At 51.1% G+C, this 17,423-nt stretch overlaps 1 protein-coding gene across 7 annotated transcripts in view; it reads right to left on the bottom strand.

Moving 5' to 3' along the window:
* LOC121458754 (teneurin-4-like) overlaps nucleotides 1-17,423 on the bottom strand; it is a 671,077-nt gene that overhangs the window by 224,090 nt on the left and 429,564 nt on the right. The window lies entirely within an intron of this gene.

The raw sequence follows: 17,423 nt of genomic DNA, 5'->3' as shown, positions 1-17,423 counted from the left end.
GAGGTAGGGACCGCCTTTCCCAGTCTCAAGATCAGAAAAGCAAACTTCAGAGAGGTTAGCTTACAGGCTGACGTCAAACAACGATAGAGGCCAGGAGGCCAGCCAGACCAGTAGGTTTGATGAACTAAAATGTGCACGCCCAATAGCGTGAGCGTTTCAGTAACCGCTCTGCCCCATCTGAGGTGGTGCACTAGAGTGAACACAGAGGTGGAGATGAGGAGATGCCACCCAACTAATGAGAGCCCATGGGTCAAAATCAAGATGGAGCTCATAGATGGGGAGAGACGGGAACTGGAAACGGCTGTATAATTTCACCAAATGCAAAGATTTGTTAATTACAGAACTTACTTAGTAGAAAAACGACTCCTTCAAAACCACTTCCCTTCTTTGGGGATTACTTTTCATTACTGTGATTTTTTTTTTTTTAAATTTGGTTGGAAATGTGGCCCAGAGCATCCCTGACACTGTTGGTCACAACCTGCAGAAGAGCATTTGGGCATGAAGGAGAGTGACCCCAGGCATGTCTGAATCTCGGGGCTCGGAGATCAGAGGAAGAGGAAAGGAGTCCTATAGACATTGTCCTCCCTCCATCCGGAAATGAGACCCCACGCTGCTTAGGTCTACAGAACTTAGGCGTGACTGTGTCACAGAGGCCAGCAAGGAGTTGCACTGGATACAGGTCCTGTGAGAAGTTCTCAGCAGGGTACAACAGTAAACAAGGCTCTAAGGGGCTGGGGGAATTGCTTGGTCTGTCACATGCTTGCGAGGTGAGCATTAGGGCCCAAGTTTCAACCCCAGGACTCAGGTAAACAGCCCAGCAGGGTGGTATGCTCTTATAACCCCATTGCTAGATCCCTGGAGTCTAATAGGAGCCGGCCAGAGTCAGCTTAGCTAAATGGGAAGTCCTGGGGTCACGCTAAGGGATTTTGTCTCCAAACAAAAAGGTGGAGAGCCCCTAAGAAATGGCAGCAGAGGCTGGCCTCTAGTTTCATAGGCACACGCACTCTTATGCATACACATGCACCCCAGTAACAGCCCCCCACCCCCGAGAGGGGGAGAGCTGCAAATACTCTCTCCTGCTTTGACACACCCGAGGACATATCTAACATGTTAATGCCCCTGGGAACTCGTGCACCAAGGAATGTCTTTGACCTTAGTCTTCCTGGAGTTCAAGCGTCTCTGGAACCCCTAAGCCAGGCAGCACCATAAAAACGAGCAGGGCTAGCTCGTTGGGACTGCGCTCGGAGCACCCTCTCCTGCTCGCTTTGTTTCGGTTATTCTGAGACTCGGTTCTCTGCAGCCAGACATCACCCTGACTACTGTGTGATTTTTCTAATAGGGAACCTACTCTACTTTTAGCCAGAAGTTTCCCATGACTGCTCCCTATCCTAGAAGAAAGCACGAAATCTCCAGCCCGATGTTCCATCTGCTTCCTAACCGTGCTCTAAGTAACAGCAGCCGTAGGCTCCTCTCAGCACCATGCTGCCCTCTGGGTCCTGCTCAGGCACGCTCGGTTTCGGCGTACATTTATTTATTTTGAAATAATCTTAGACTCACCTAAAAGTTGTTTTAAAAAAAGAGTACAGAATCCTTTGGTACTTTTTGCCCACTGTCTCTCAGTGACAGCGTTCAGCTTTCTCCCAAAGAGTTCTCTTCATTTCCTACCTCTGAATCAACTGCCTTGAAGTCCAGGTCTGTGTCTGTGTTAATCTTTGCATCTCTCCTGGAGCCTGGCACCGAGCGCGGATCCACAGGCACAGGCTCGGAGGCTCCCAGACGGTCCCATTTTGTTGTAACAGTTCAAACAGACAAGCAACCAAAACAGAAGCAAAAAAGAAAGAACCAGCCCAAACTGCTCACGATTTACCATTACTTCTTTGAGAAAGGTACCTGAGGATGAAGGACGAAGCTCGAGGAAGCCCCAGTGAGCAAGTGCCTACCCCAATCTTCTCTTCTGTAGCTGCCACAGTTTTGGGCCAAGTGAAGCAGGCCATCATCTGGTTGCCCATAGACATGGCAAAAAGAGGGCTGTCTCGCCTCTCTGGCACCTTGTCAGGCGTACGTGGCCTGACTTGTATCATAAGCGCAGTTTATACAGTGTGGGTGGAACACACATTTCGGTGCACACCCATCTCCCATCCCAGGTTTCCACGTGGCTGTAGCAACTTGCTGCCAGCAAAGAGTGAGTGAGCAGAGAGAGATGAGCTTCCAGGCATTAGGCAGACTCCAGAGGAACGCGTGCCTTTCTCCAAAGCCTGGGCTCTTTCTGGGGCTAAGAAGCCAGTTTACTCTCTCCCTTGTGGAGCCTGGGGTGACTTACTGATGCCGGAGAGAACCACAAGCAAACTTAAACCATGACTGCCCACTTTAGCAGGCAGCTCCGTGGACTTTCCAGTCTCGATAAGGTGCGGGCGGCGTGGGGTGCTAGTTCACACCCACGGCTACTCTGACCCTGGCATTGTCTGAAACATTTTCCTTGCTCTGCTTGGAGAACTCCCGGGTAACACAGTCTGAGTGACCAGTGTCCAGTTTTCCCGATTCTGCTCTTGGTCCCCACAGCAACCCATAGCAACTGGAAGCAAAGTGGGTTAACCGCTACCGACCTCCAGCAGAGGAGGCGGGTTTAGATGTTAGCACGCGTGAGGTGCTCAGAGCAGTCTGTAACTCTTAACCAACCTGCCTGTGTGATCGCTGCAGCTGTTGTCAAACAAGGCGCTGTCTTTACACCCTTGCCAGGCCACCGGCTCCTGCCAAGCCACGGGCTCTTGGAGGGCAGGGGTTAGGCTGTCAGTTGTAGGGCAGAAGGGAAATGAATTTCTTTGGAAGAAATAAATTTTCTATGGACCCCAGAGTAGTTCCATAGAAACTATACAACGTATACGAAGGAGGAAAGTGCAAAGAAGAAAACAAAAGCCATCAGCCTTAGGACCTTGAAGAAAACCAGGGATGGGTCTCTCTGCTGTGGGACCTGCTGATATATACTCAGTAAATTAGGTTCATGTTCACTATATCACTTCTATCCAGTGTCTTCTAGGGGGATTTTTATATCTTTGCTATTTAAATATAATTTTAGGTGCTGGGGATGCAGCTCAGTGGTAGACCCCTTGCCTGGCATGCATAAGGCCCCAGACTCAATTCCCAGCACTGAAAAAACAACCAACCAACCAAATCTAACAAAACCAAACTAAACCAAATCCCCACGATTTTAATTGCTACTCCAAACATTGCTGAATGGACAGAAAGCAGCGTTCCTATTGCTGGACACCCATGGTGTCTTCCTTGTTTTTGCTTTTGCAACCATTTCAGTCATCTGGAAGCTCTGACAAGGTATTTTGGGCTCCAGGTATAAATAGGTCTCTCTCCCGATCACAGGATGGATACTTGGGCTGAGAAAGGTTCTCCTTGCTGGGGACAGTTTGAATGACCACGTGGTAGAACAGAAGACTGTTGGCTCAGACCTAAGTCCCTTATGCCTCCCTCCCCCAATATCTCGTCCTATTAACATTCCTCCTGGGAGATGCAGTTCCAAAGCACAGGCAGGCTTTGTTGGGTCTCAAGGGCCCTGAGAATGGGCCTGTAACCTGAGCCCCGCCGGCTTGGAGTCACTAGGGCAGGTCACTGTGGGGACATACTGGTGACAGATTAAAGTGCATCTTAGGGGCCTGGATTGTGTTTCCTGAACACAGGTGTTGGGAGATTATTTTTCTGACAAGCCAAGCACTTACCCTGATCTCCACAGCTGCTTTTGCTTCTGTCTCTGGTCCTGGGCCTACCACAAATAGCAGACTCCAGCCTTTCGATGTGAAAGCCAAGAGCTGTCTTCGCCACGGCCCCTGTGCCCAGAAGACTTTACCCCAAGAGCCTGACAAATTGCCTCACTTTGTCAACTGAGAGGACGAATAAACATCCTGCACTCGGAGTGGCCGGGCTGCCTGTCGCTCCACGGCGGTGTCTCCGGAGCTCTCTGCTTGAGTGGTACTGAGACAAACAGGCACTTGACATAGGGGGCCTGTCTCCTGGTAGTCGCCTGACTTTGGGCAAACAGGCTGGATTTTGAGCCCTTCCATTGCTCCGCCTATTAAAAAGGAGCCCGAGTGTCTGTCCTATAATTGCTGTGAAGATAAGCCACAGACTGCCACATGGCAGCCCTCGGAGCCCTAAGGAAAGGTGCCAGTGGGGAACATGCACAAGGGACCTGCTTATTTTGAGGGTCAGAAAGTAGGGATGGGCCTCACGTAGCACTTAGCTAGGCTGTGGAGGGGGTATGTGAGAGGAGTGTGCAAACAGGGAAGGGCTGTTCTGTGTGGGTCTTGATGACATGGGTTCAGGTGTGACCCGCAGGCAGCTTGGTCCTAGCACTGGGGACAGGGAGGCAAGCACTGGCAAGGAGCCAGCTGGGAGCCTGCTAGATGCAGGTGCTGGGCAAGCAGACGTGGGAACGTGGCCGGATTGGCTTTCTGAGCCCACCCCTAGGTGTCTTGCAATGCAGAGCAGGCTCTCTCCCTGGGGGCTGCCCAAGTCATTCTCACCTCACAAAGCTGTCCCTGAAGTGGGCAGGAGCTGCCTGTGACAGAACCCAGATTGCATTTCTGACCTGTCTTTCTGCAGGCTAGTCTTCTGACAGCGTGGGCATTGTCTAATCTCCTACTGTGTGCTGGTCTCATGCTTTTAGGCATAGACTTCAGTGGGTCCCGGGGACACTTGTGTGGTGTAGTTATTTTATTCTTATCCTACGCTGGTGGGAGACCCTGAACACACTGTGGGCCCTGCTAGGCCAAGCCCCCAACGGTTATCCCTTTAGTGCAAGAGCAGATACTCCCCCAGGCTCTCATGGATCTTAGGGGTTGGTGGGCACAAGCCTATGGCAGGGTGAGGCAGCCTCTCAAAGAAAGGACTCCTCCCACTCTTTGTGGGGAACGGTCCCCTTGATTGGCCCATCTTTCCCAAATGCCTCTTGTCAATGACTCTCTTCTCACTCCACATAAGAATAATTATCCCTATTGTGCAAAAGAGAAAAACGCTGCTCGGTGAGGGAGATGAAGTGTCTGACGCTCCACGGCTGCACGTGGGGGAAACCGTGAACTGAAGACTTTCTGGCTGGCTCCAGCGTTAACACCGGACACAGTCTCAGCAGCCTCTGCCAGGGAACTCCTAGACGGCTTGGAAGCTCGTGGCCTCTCAAGTGCAAGGAGGGGGGTTCACCAGACCTTTCGCCAGATGAACTGTTCCCCTCAGACCCTGGTGCAAGGGTTCTTTTAGATCCTGCATTCCTGTCCCAGCAATTGTACCAGTTCTAGCCCCCAGGAATGAGGCTTACGTAGGTATCCTTAAGGAGCACACTGCAGGTGACAATCCCGAAGCTGGCTTCTGTCAATGAGTATGCAACAGTCCTCAACCTGGCTCAGAAGGAGCCCTGCAGGAAGGTGGTGATTTCATAGTCTGGTTTCTAGGCTGTTTTTCAGAAGCTTTGGGGATGGTCCAAACATCATCCCAACTCTTGGAAATCATGAGACAGAGTGGGAGAGGAAACCCTGTATGGCAATGAGGGCCTGGGGTAGGTGTGAGCAGGGGAATCCTAACCTGGGTAGTGAAGAGATTAAAGGGGAAACACTGACCCCACCTGCGGGAGGTCAGGAAACGAGTTCAATGTCTTCCCATGTGCATCTGTCCTACCTCTGTGCCAGGGGAGGAATCCACACTCAGCAAAGTGACATCAACTAACTTCTAGTCATAGATTCTCATCTGTCTGGAGCAATGGAAACTCTCAAGGCAGAACCAAAACTCTATTTTTCCTTAGCAGGAACCTTCCTAGATCTCTGGTGACAGTCTAGATAGGCTAGACCATTGGATGGTCTCGGTGACCCGAGAACCCAGGAGCCATATTAAATGTCAAAACTACAGTCATGAATATAGATGCCCAAGGACCTGAGGTGATGACTCCATTGATAGAGTGCTTGCCCAGCAAACACGGGACCCTGGGTTTGATTTCCAGGATCAGATAAACTAGGCACGATGGAGCACACCTGAAATCCCGGCAGTCAGTAGGTGGTTGCCGGAGGATCAGAGGTTCAGAGCCATCCTTGGCTGGATTGAGGCCAGCCTGGGATGTACAAGACTGGGATGTCCCAAACAAAACGCAACAACAACCCTAGATACCCAGATGGGAACGCTAACAGAAGGTGAGCCAGCATTTCTCCTGCCTCCTGCTCTGCATTGAAAATGCTCCCATGTACTAAGCGCCCAGTCTGCCGAGTGTCTTACTAACAACACGTTCGTCTACATACAATGTCTGTGGACTGCTGAGTATCTTACTAACAACACGTTGGTCTACATACAACGTCTGCGGACACCCACTGCACAAAGGTGTAAACGTGCCTGTGGTACAAGTCTTACTGGACGTGCTGGTAGAGCCCACCTTCCCATGCAGGTCCTTGTAAGCACTCACACCGCCATGTGCCTTGTCCCACAGAAGCCAGCAGAGCCAGGGGCTTTCATGGCCCTTTAGCGTGGGAAAGGGAAAGGAAAAGGGAAAGGTCCGGGGGATCCGGAGACTTTCTAGTAAGGAAAGAGCTGGGCCTGAAGTACTCATCACTTGGGATGAAGGGGCTGAGGTTGCTGGGCTTTGGGTGAAATCACCAAACCTGTTCCAAAACCGCCCAGTTGCAGCCGTGTAGAAATGAACAAGGCACTGACTCCATTGTGCTGTGCACTTCCTTGCCCGGTGCGAAGCCTGCACCAGAAAAAAGGGGCTTAGGAGAATCCTTTCCCCATGTGAGGCAGTGGCCTTGCTTTGGAGCGACACAAGGACTTGTCTTCTGCTCACTGTCCTCCCAGTCCTTCAACCCCCCAGAGCTTGAAGGATTCGGCTCAGATGCACCTTCAAAAGGGCAGCAATCCCAGCATGCCTTCATCATGGGTTTGGGGGGTTGTGGGTGGAGCTGGACATCAGCTGCCTTCCCATGTTCCCAGTCCTGCTGCCCACGAATAGCTCTGGACAGACGGGTCCTGCTCTCGGGGACTTTGGTCTCTCTCAGATTTGGGACTAATTTGGCTCTGTTGGTCAAATGCCCGGGCTAGAGTCTGTCATTAAGTGGTCACTGCCCTCTCGCTACTGGGTTGGCGATGCCATATACCCTGCTCCATCAATGAAGCCGCTGAAGCCCAGAAAGGCTTCCTGATGCGTCTGCACCATCCCATCAGAAGTAGCAGAGCTGGTTTCGAATCTAAGCCTGTAATGCTTCAAGGTCTCTTTCAGAACAAAAGGTCTTCAAAGGATAAAATCAAATTATTGTTGTTTTTTTTTTTGCTGTGATTTTCCATATTACTTCCCTTTTAGTAAGAACTGTACTTTGAGAGCCAGAGAGCTCATTCACTGGGGAAACATACCTGTGGCCAAGCCTGATAACCCGGGTTTCCGTTCATAGGATATACACACATGGATAAGGAAATCAATGTGAAAAAATGAAGTTTTTTTTTCCCCTTTGACTACCTTTTAGATAAAAACGAGAAGTTTTAAACAACTGTTTTGCCCATTTCTGTTTCTGACATACGCTATCAGAAAGGCAACATTGAGCTCATGCACCCGGACAGGTTGGGCAAGTGTACTAAATATTTTTGAGGCTGAAGCCCAAGAGAGGAACCAGCTTATCCAAGGCCACACAGCTGCAGAAATCAAACTCAGAAACAAGATTCCCTGGCACAGCAGACCCCCCTTCCCACCCCCATCCCCAGAATGCCACAGTTTCTGCATTTGATTGGATTGTGGTCTGGGCTGGAGATGGGGAGGGGCACAGAGCAGAGTGCTAGGGGCCTGGCTGAGAAGGAAGAAGGGAACAGAGAAGACTTTATGCCCAAGTGCTTCCTCCTTAGCAAACTTCACAAAGGAACGATGGCCTCTGCCGCCTAGAGGTTTTTCATTGTTGCAGCTCGTGTTGAATTGTTTTATGCTGCAGCTGTAAACCTCTGACAGAGAGGGCGCAGGGACGGGGCTGACCCAGGTTTAACTGTGGCCCCGCCACTGTAAAGCCAGGGTTATGAGGCTCACTTCTGGTGCCAAGGCAGTTTAATAAGTATGAATGCACGTAATTCCTTCCAGCCCTGCCTCGGCATAGGAGAGCTGGTTCTGGGGCGAGGCTCCCTACGCCCCTGACAATGTGGTTCCTATTACCAGCTATCGCGCCTTGCAGAGGTTCCCCCCTCTTCCCCCCCCAGACTCCCAGACTCCTTTCATCGCGATACCCAGCTTCTGGTCCCTCTGGAAAGCGTCAGAGCAGTTCTGCATCCCAGGAGGGAAGGAGATGGGAAGAGTGGGTGTTCTCTACAAAAGGAGCCTGTCTCACCTGTCTTCAGAAACCCTTCCCTGAACTCTAGTCTCTCTGCAACCCACGCACAACCTCTAGTCTTATTCTGAAAAATCTCAACCCCAGAGGAGATTTGAAATAGCACAGAAACATCCCTAAGTGCTTTACCTAAATCTGTCACGGCTAATACGGTGCCATGCTACGGTATCTATATTTATATGTAGCTTTTATTTTCTCTCTCAAAGCAAGTTGTAGGCTTCAGTACATTGCACACAGCCTGGAACGAGGATGCCCCCATAGCCTCAGTACCACGGCATCGCTAAGTAAATGAGCAACGGCCTCGCGGCGCTCTACACGTGTGAACAGCGGCCCTGCAATGCCCTACACACGTGAACAGCGGCCCCACAATGCCCTACACGTGTGAACAGCAGCCCTTCAATGCTGTACACACGTGAACAGCGGCCCCATGATGCCCTACACATGTGAACAGCGGCTCCGCAATGCCCTACACACGTGAACAGCAGCCCTGCAATGTTCTACACATGTGAACAGTGTCCCGCAATGTTCTACACACGTGAACAGCGGCCCTGCAATGCCCTACATATTGAACCACGACCCTACAATGCCTACACAGGCCATATCTAAAGAATCCCACATCTTTCTTATAGCTTAAAAATCAATTATGATCTGATCAATATCCAAGTAAAATTTGGTTGCATTTTGCTGGTGTCTCTAAATCTAGGGGTGCTTCCCAACAACCCAAACACCTACATTTCTCTTTTCATGTCACCTACTTTCCTAAACCAGTGGCTTTCAACCCTCCTGATGATGCGGCCCCTGAACACAGCTCCTCAGGTTGTGGTGACCCTCAGCCATAAAACTGTTTTCATTGCTACGTCATAACTGCTATTTTGCTACCGTTATAATCATAACGTAAGTATCTGCTATATGGTCCCAGGGGTCGTGGCCTACAGGTTGAGAACCACTGTTCTAAACAGTCCGGCCTCCTGCTCTGTAGCCGGCCCGGCACCGTGGGCAGGCTGGCCATGTCCTCTGGTAGCTTTGGGCTCAGCGCCTTTGGTGAGCCCATGTGCGGTGTGACGGGCTGCTGCTTCGACCTAGCTCTTGTTCTTTCCCTTCTCCTTCCCCTTTCCCTTCCCCTTCCCCTCCCCCTTCCCCCCCTCCTCCTCTTCCTCCTCCTCCTCCTCCTCCTCCTTCTTCTTTTTCTTCTTTTCTTGTCCTGTTCTTGCAGTGTTGGATGGAACCCTGGGCCATGCACACGCTAGGCAAGTGCCCTAGCACTGAGTTCCAACCCCAATCCCTGGGCTTCCTCTGACCTTGCTCCCAGCCGACTTCACCATGGGGCTCTAGCAGGCACTGCACTGCATCCGTGCTAGAATTATCTCCCTACGTGGTTCCTTCCTTTGTAATTAGGAAGCAATCTGTGACACAGGACCAGCTCTGTGAGTCGGTCATCCAGACTGCCCCCCTGCTCTCCTCCCTTTGCCATCCACTCTTTCGGAGGCTCAAGGTCTCCGGCAGCCAGCCAGATGCCAAGGTCACTGGGTATTTCACATATGCCTTTCTCCCCTTCTTTAATTTCTCTACAGTTGGACATAAAAACCTAAAGATTTAACGTATTAGAGGAGCAATGTGCCATGCGTGTCTTGATCCCTTAGCAGAGCTGGACATTGCTGCTTAGGCTCCTCCTAGAGAATGGGGTCTAGCTCCATATCTGGCAGTCTGTAAATACACCAGACGTCTTTGTGGAATTAATAGCGGGTGTGCGGGTGAGCCAGGGAGCCAGTGACTAAATACGCACATCAGGACAAAGTCCCGACTGAGGAGCTGGGCTTGGAATCCCAGCTCCCAGTCTTCATACACAGGGCAAATTTAGTCAATAGTTTTCCTGCTTTGAAAAAAAGGCTAATATTCAAGATACTCAATAGGATCTTTATCCAGATGCTAATACAGGGGACTTTGGAAGGGCTGCTGGAACTCGAGCAGCTTGTAAGGCCAGTGAGGCCAGTGGCGTATTTCACTGGCTCAGGGAAGGAGGGACAGGGTGAATTCTGGAGGGCCATGGCTGCCAGGAGAGAAGGCGGCCCTGGAAGCTGCAGCAGAAGGAGCAGCTGGAATCGAGTCTGGGCCGCCTAGGTGTGGGCCCCTCGCAGGATGGGTGCAGATACATCATGATCCTCTCTGTGTCCATCCCTTCTCAACCTTTGTCACCATGGGTCGTCTTTGATGTGGCCTGTGCATTATCCCAGGGCTTCTCCTGCTGGGCTGAGAGCAACTTCTGGCTGGTGAGCTGGCTTCTGGGAAGCTGGGGGGGGGGGGGGGGAGGGCAGAGGCCAGACCGCTGAGTGATTTGATGACCTGAGAAGCCAGCCCATTGTCCAGGCCTTAAGGGGCCACTGCCCCCTTGCCATTAACCCACCTCAGGATAAAGGCCATCACCAGCTCGGACGAATAAGCATCTCGGCCGGACCTCATGCATCATCTTGTCACCCACGCAGGGGTCCAACGGGCGGGGGGGGGGGGGGAGGTTGTCTTAGAGCTGAGGGGCACTGGAGTGCAACTCAGCAACTTCCATTCAGTGGGCTTCTGATCAGGGCCCCGGGGTTTGGAGCCAAAATGCACACTCGGCTTTGCCCCCCCCCCCCCAGGCGTGGGGGCTAGAAAGGAAATCTCTGATCTGCTTTGGAGGTTCCCCTAGACCCTGTGGCTTCCCGGGGGGCTGTCATAAAGGAGGACAAAGGCTGTTAGAGGACCAAAGAAGGGACCCAGTGGGGCAAGAAGAGTTGGGTTGAAAGGCCAGGCGCTCTGGGGACGCAGCACGCCACCAGCTATCTGAGCCATCCCCGAAGACTGCCGGGCTTCCCAAGGCTTGGCTGGCCCGCTCCACTGGTAACAGAACAATGACTACAACAGAGAATTTCCAATCTTGACACCGGCCAGGTACTGTGCTACCATTTCACACCACATTCTAATACTAGGGAAGGAGGAAATCGTCTGCTAATGCCAGCTTCTATAATAATGAAGCCATAGGGTAACCCTGCCGCTCTAGAGCCTTCTGACCTCCTGGAGGAATCAATGCGGACAGAAATGCCAAAGCAGCCGGCACAGCACCTATGCCCCAAGGCGCTTGGTGATGGGACCCACTTTTCTGCTACACGATGCGGGTGTGACTTCAAGCCCAGTTGGGTCCAGCATAGCACCCTGCCTCCAGCTAGTACTGCTTTCCTCCTCCCCCACGTCAAGCCCTGGAAGATGGAGTTTGCATCTAGCAAAGGGCCCTCCACAGCATATACCGGGAAGAGACTCTTGTGTGGGTGAAGTCAGGAACCTCTGGCTACAGATAGGCATCTGACATGCGATACACCACGGTCAGGCCAGCCACCAGTGAGAGCGTAGGCGATACAGGGGTCCTCCCAGGCTACACACTCCAGCCTTGAGGATCCGTTTGTCCTCACTGCCTGCTTCAGGGCTGAGCTGTTGAAGTCTGAGTCCACCTTCCTGAGGACGGGGGTGGAGAGGGGAAGCCGACTGAGGGCTCTTCTCCTAGCGCATAGTAGGTCCTTGATCATAACTTGCTCACTTGAACTGCTTTTGAAGGGTAAACAAGGCTCTTTCTTTCCACATTAGTTAACCGAGACCCTCCCTAGATCTCACATTTACATGAAGAAGTGTAGGAAAGCTTTTGCTCTCAGCATTGCTACAAATCAGCGCGGGCCTCATAGCTGGGCCTAGGGGATGATGTCTTAAGAAACAGGTAAACGCTGGGTAGGGCCTGAGCTTTCACACTGGGAGTGAGGCCTTGGGCCACCAAGATTAGGTCTCAGAAGGATCACTGTGGTTTAAAAGGGAGGAATGTAAGGGGGGCAGCAAGCCAGAGATGTCCTGCAATGGCTCAGGGCAAGAACACACTAAGAAGCTCTATGACCGAGGAGAGCCGAGTTTGTAAAGTCAACAGACAGCTCCCACTTCTTTTCTGGATGACAGCAGACAAGGGATCAAACTTCAGTATACCCGCAATAAACTTTGTACCCTGAAAAATGCCCCCTATTTTCTTCTAATAAATAAGAGGGAGAGTAGTGGCATGGGGCACACTGAACTATGGGCTGCTTGGCCTCTGAGCCGGTCACAGGCTGCCGTCCTCAGTCCCCTCCCACAGATGGCCTTGCTGCCATCAGATGTGTATCTTGGAGCATGTCTTCTGGGACACTGACAGAGACGTTTCTGGAAGTATAAATATACGTACTATTATCATGAGCTGTTGCCGCAGCTCTCCAGAGCTAATTTATAGAAATGTGATCTACCAGCAGAGAGGGAAGGGGGCATAAATGAATTACCAGCCAGTTTCCTCTCCTTTCAACTCCGTGGGGGAAGGCCGCAGGCCAGAAGGAAAAGGCATCATAGTGCCAGACCGGTGGGGACCAGGAACAGTGCGGAGACTCTGGTCAGGAATGCAGCGAGGTAATGTTTCTAAGACCCCCATGCTATGTTTGCTTAGCTGCTGCCTTGGGCTCCCTTCTTCCCTCCCAACCTGCAATCTCTGAAAGTCACCCAGAGCAGTGTATGTGTGTGTGCGTGTGTGTGTGTGTGTGTGTGTGTGGTGGGGGACCAGCTGAGGACTCCTAGGCAGAGTTACTAATTGCTGTGACTTTCCTAAGTCTGGAGGGGAAGGAATGAAGGACCCTGCCTTCTTTCCAGGAGATCTGGACACTTTGGGGGCACAGAAGGACAAGAAGGAAGCCAGCATTCACTGGGTTCTTCATTTGCACAGCAATCTGGCAAAGGGATCGAAAGGAAACTCTGACAGAAGAAGAGTGTCAAGTTGGGAGCTTAGGCCCCAGCCCCTGGAATCTATCCTAGCCCCCTGACCCTGAGAGTTACAACTCTGCACTCCAAATCCCAGCAGACCAGGTCCTGACCCCTTCCTAGGCCAAGAAGAAGCTGAATAGATTCCACAGGGTCACACATCCCAGCAGCGAGATGTGTGCCCCCCATCATCTTTCCCTACCCTGGTTCCACATCATGCCATTTCTGCTTCTTCTAACCTTGTAAAGCAAAGTTGTTGTTTTTCTTCTTTAAGTTGTTGAATCTCAAACACCTACATAAATAACGGCAGTCCAGAGGAAGCCGCATGGTTTCCTGGTCCACACTGAGAGTCATTAGCCGGTAATGGGGGATCCAGCTGAGCTCAAAGCACCCAGCTCGGCCCTGATGACAGGGTAGAGGACCAGAGAAATGGGGGAGGGTGGGAACAGATGGTCTGCAAAGACCACGCTTAGGAACGGGGTGGAAGGCTGGGTGCTGGGAGCAGCCGGAGACATTTACTCTCAAGGTGGGAAGGCTCTGAGGGGTGGCAGAGCTGCATCCCCTGCGGATGACCTCAGTGTCTGGTGAGAACAATCATTAAGTAGTTCTCCCATGGGGAGTGCTTCCTCTTTCATCCCTTAGCGTGAAGTGATGGAGGCTATCTCCCTAGGCACCCAGAGACACTTGCCAATGTCCCTGTTTAACGAGAGCAAGGCTTTGCTCCACAGCCTAGAGCTGGCACCCTCTTACCGGAACATGATAACCCGCTTTCATTGTGTCTATTTTTACGGATAGCTTCTATTTATGGCCAACCACACACTTGCCATATGGCGGCAGTGGTACACAATTTCCCTCTTAAAACGAAGAAATTCAGTTACATCAGGAAAGTTTGGGGAAAGATGCGGCTGAAAAGAACATCAATATCAGTGGAGGTGGGCACAATGCTGGGTCCACACCGGGATGTGGACACAGAAGCAAACAAGGTCTGGAAAACATTGAGTCCGGTTCTTTCACTGTCCAGACTCCTGCAGGGTGGCCTAGAAGGTCAGAGACAGGCTGAGGGTTAGAGCCATTCAGGTGGCCTGGTCTGTAGCCCTCACACCAGTGGAATTCACGCTAGCTTCGGGTCTCGGCAGAGGTTTGTAACCAGACAGCAAGCTTTGCTGACGGCAATGGTTTCACAAGCTTGACCTTCTGTTGTACAGCCAACCCTACATGGATGTACAGATTCCCTTCTGCACACCTCACCTCCAGCACACGAGCTCCAAGCTCAGTCACGCCGGAGGCTCTGTGGATCTAAGAGTGAGCGTCTGGATGGGAGCTTTGGGAAAGGGAAGTTTGCCCATGCTAACGTCCTGATTCTCCTTAGTCTCTTTCCAGGCTCTTCTTCCAACAGCCTGGGCACGCAGGTGTCAGAGATACGTGCGGATTTGGCCTGCTATAAATGAGGACCCTACAGGGCCCGCCGCTAACATTGCAATAGAAACATGAAGCAGGCTGTTTCCAGATGGAAAACGTCAGGACGCACGGCTGACACGCCTCCTCACGGGGTGGCCTTGGAGTCCTGAGATCCAATCAAGCCACACACTAGACGTGCTATTTCTGTACTTTTTAATACAACTGTATTTGGGGAAACGAGGGAAAATAAATGGGGCTGCGGTTGCAGTCTAGTCACGTGAATGACTAATTAGAGAACCCCGGTTCTCCCTGGACATCGGGCTACATTAATTCAAAGTGTGACTTGTTTGTTTTGTAGGGTCAAGGAGACGCTTTACCTCCTAGAAAGTCAAAGTGGCAATTAGATTACAGTCACCAGAGTTTGCCTGAGGTAACGCATGAAAAAGGGCTTTGTAAATTACAAAAAATAGAAGTGACCCCATTGAGGCTGTCCCTGCTGCCCCCAATTAAGGGGCATAATAGTTTGTTCCTGGTGGGAGGCAGAGATGAGTCCTGATCTAGTTAAGGGAGCACCTGGCCGAGTACAAAGAACACAGGAGAAGGGACCGTAACTGCGAACCCCGACTGCACCAATGCCGATCTCTGTCTCTGCGAAGCTGCAAGGCTGGGCCTGTGTGGCTCAGTGCACATGCGCCTGTGTCATATGCGGGGCTGGCAGGAAGGAAGACGTAAGGACGACAACAGATTGTCCAGCGAGGTTGTGAATTTTCAGGTTGGAAGTTAGGAAGCAGACATAGCCAAACTGGCCTTCACACACTCGGAACAGAGCCAGGAAATGAGACCATGGCCGACAGGAGTGGTATCTGCTCTCAAAACGGTGAGACATCCAACCTTCGTTGTTTCAGGAGAGAGAGAGAGAGAGAGAGAGCACTCAGCCAGTAAAATGCTTGTCTCACAAGTGGGAGGACCCGAGTCTGATTCTAGCACCCACATAAATATCTGGGCATTGCGGTGACACTTAAAATCTCCGCCAGGGAGGTAGAGACAGGAAGACCCCTGGTGCCCACTGACTAGCCAGACACACATAATAGGTGAGCTCCAAGCCAAAAGAAGACCACATTGGTAAGGATGACACCCAAGGCTGTCTTTGACCTATGTGTGTGTATGCAAACGCGTGAACGCACACACACACACACACACACACACACACACACACACACACGCCATGCCCATAAACTTTGAAGCTGGGCATGAAGATGGTCATGGGTAGCCATGCCTGTAATCCTAATACTTGGGAAGTTGGCATTGGTGGGGGGAGTCACAAGTTCAAAGTCAGCCTGGACTACATAGCAAGGCCATGTCTCAAAGCACCAAACCAAATGAAACCATACCAGCCAAGCAACCGACCAATCAACCTTGTTTGGTTGCAAAATCTGCCTTAAATAGACACGAGGCCTGGAGTCTTCCTCCTTCCTTCCTCCCTCCTTCTTTCCTTCCCTCCTTCCCTCCCTTCCCACCGATATAAACTGTATGTTTTACTGCAGAGATGGGGATGTGCTTGGTGATGGGACAAGAACACGGCGTGTACTCTATTTACTCTGGAATCCGCGAGACTTGCGGTTCCGAGGGTTCATTTATTTCCTAAGATCTCTGCTTACAACACTCTTCACCTTCCTCTCTCGGGAGAACATCCACCGGCATTTAGCATGTCATCGGGGACTCATCGGGGATGAAGGAAGCAAGGAAGGATTCCACTTGTCTTCCTAGCAGGAGAAAGGATATTGAACAGACTTCCCCACACAGCTTGTGTCACGCGGATGAATTTACCAACAAGCTTCTTTTGACACAAGAAGAGCTGAGGGGAGCAGTGGACAGAATTGAGGGAGTGCTTGACACTCCCCCACCCCCAGCAGCCTTTCGCCCAGGGAATGTGTCAAGCAAGCAGACCCAAGTCCTGTGACCACCATGAGTGCCATGAAATTCACAGCGAAAGAAGAAAAACAATCTGGCTGGGCACGTCTCTCTATCCTTAGAAACAGGCATCACTTTGCCTTCTGATTTCACAAGTTGACTTGAAAGGACCCAGTAGGCTCCCTTGGGAATGCTGCATAGGTTCTAAATGAAGTTAAACTTTTTTTTTTTTTAAATAAAACACTTTTTGGAAGGAGCTTGCATGCATAGCCGTGTTTCCCATTTAGAAAGAAAAATAAACAGTCCTCTGCTGGATTGGAAGTCAAAACAAAAACAATCCCAGCTGCCTAAGACCCAAGCAAGGCAATGAAAACGCTAAACAATCTCGCTGCTGGCCAGGGAAGCATTTTCTAGGGCCAGGTAGGAAGGGTCTGGAGCCAGAGGGAGCCAAGGACACATGTAGGGTTTTGCTTTGGGAGATTTTTGCAATAATTTCGCAACCAAATTTTGCGTTGAAAAATACCTGGTCTGATTCATCTATGGAACCCTTGAGATCCTCATAGAAACAGGCCACAAAGATTCGGTGTCATGGTCTCAGAGAGGCCCGGGGTTCAAACCTGATCCTATTGCTTAGAGGCTTAGCGAAGCAGAGGAAAGGGCTTACCTCTCTGGGCCCCTGTTATTTCAATGAGACCTAAATGGGTCACAGGGTAGATGAGAGGACTAGTCAATGCCTCCCTAAGATAAAGAGGGCTCCTCAGTGCTGGGCACTTCATAAATGTTTGTGAGGTGACAAACAGAAATCAAACAACCTGGAATTCTTACAAAAGAAAAAAATCCAATTCAGCGCTGGTGGAATTCCTTCTCTTCGGTCGGTCTTACTATGGATACAGAAAGACCTGGATCTGGCACTGGAAATAAGACAAAGGAAAGAGAGCCCTGGAGGCAGTAAGCTTTGGTTTGGAGTCTTTGTCTTCCACGGTGGCCATG

Source organism: Microtus oregoni, unplaced genomic scaffold, assembly GCF_018167655.1.
Source record: "Microtus oregoni isolate MIOR12 unplaced genomic scaffold, Mior012 000018F_ref0000195, whole genome shotgun sequence".
Lineage (NCBI taxonomy): Eukaryota > Metazoa > Chordata > Mammalia > Rodentia > Cricetidae > Microtus > Microtus oregoni.
The sequence above is the reverse complement of the archived record's forward strand: the minus strand, read 5'-3'. Positions and strand labels throughout refer to the sequence as shown.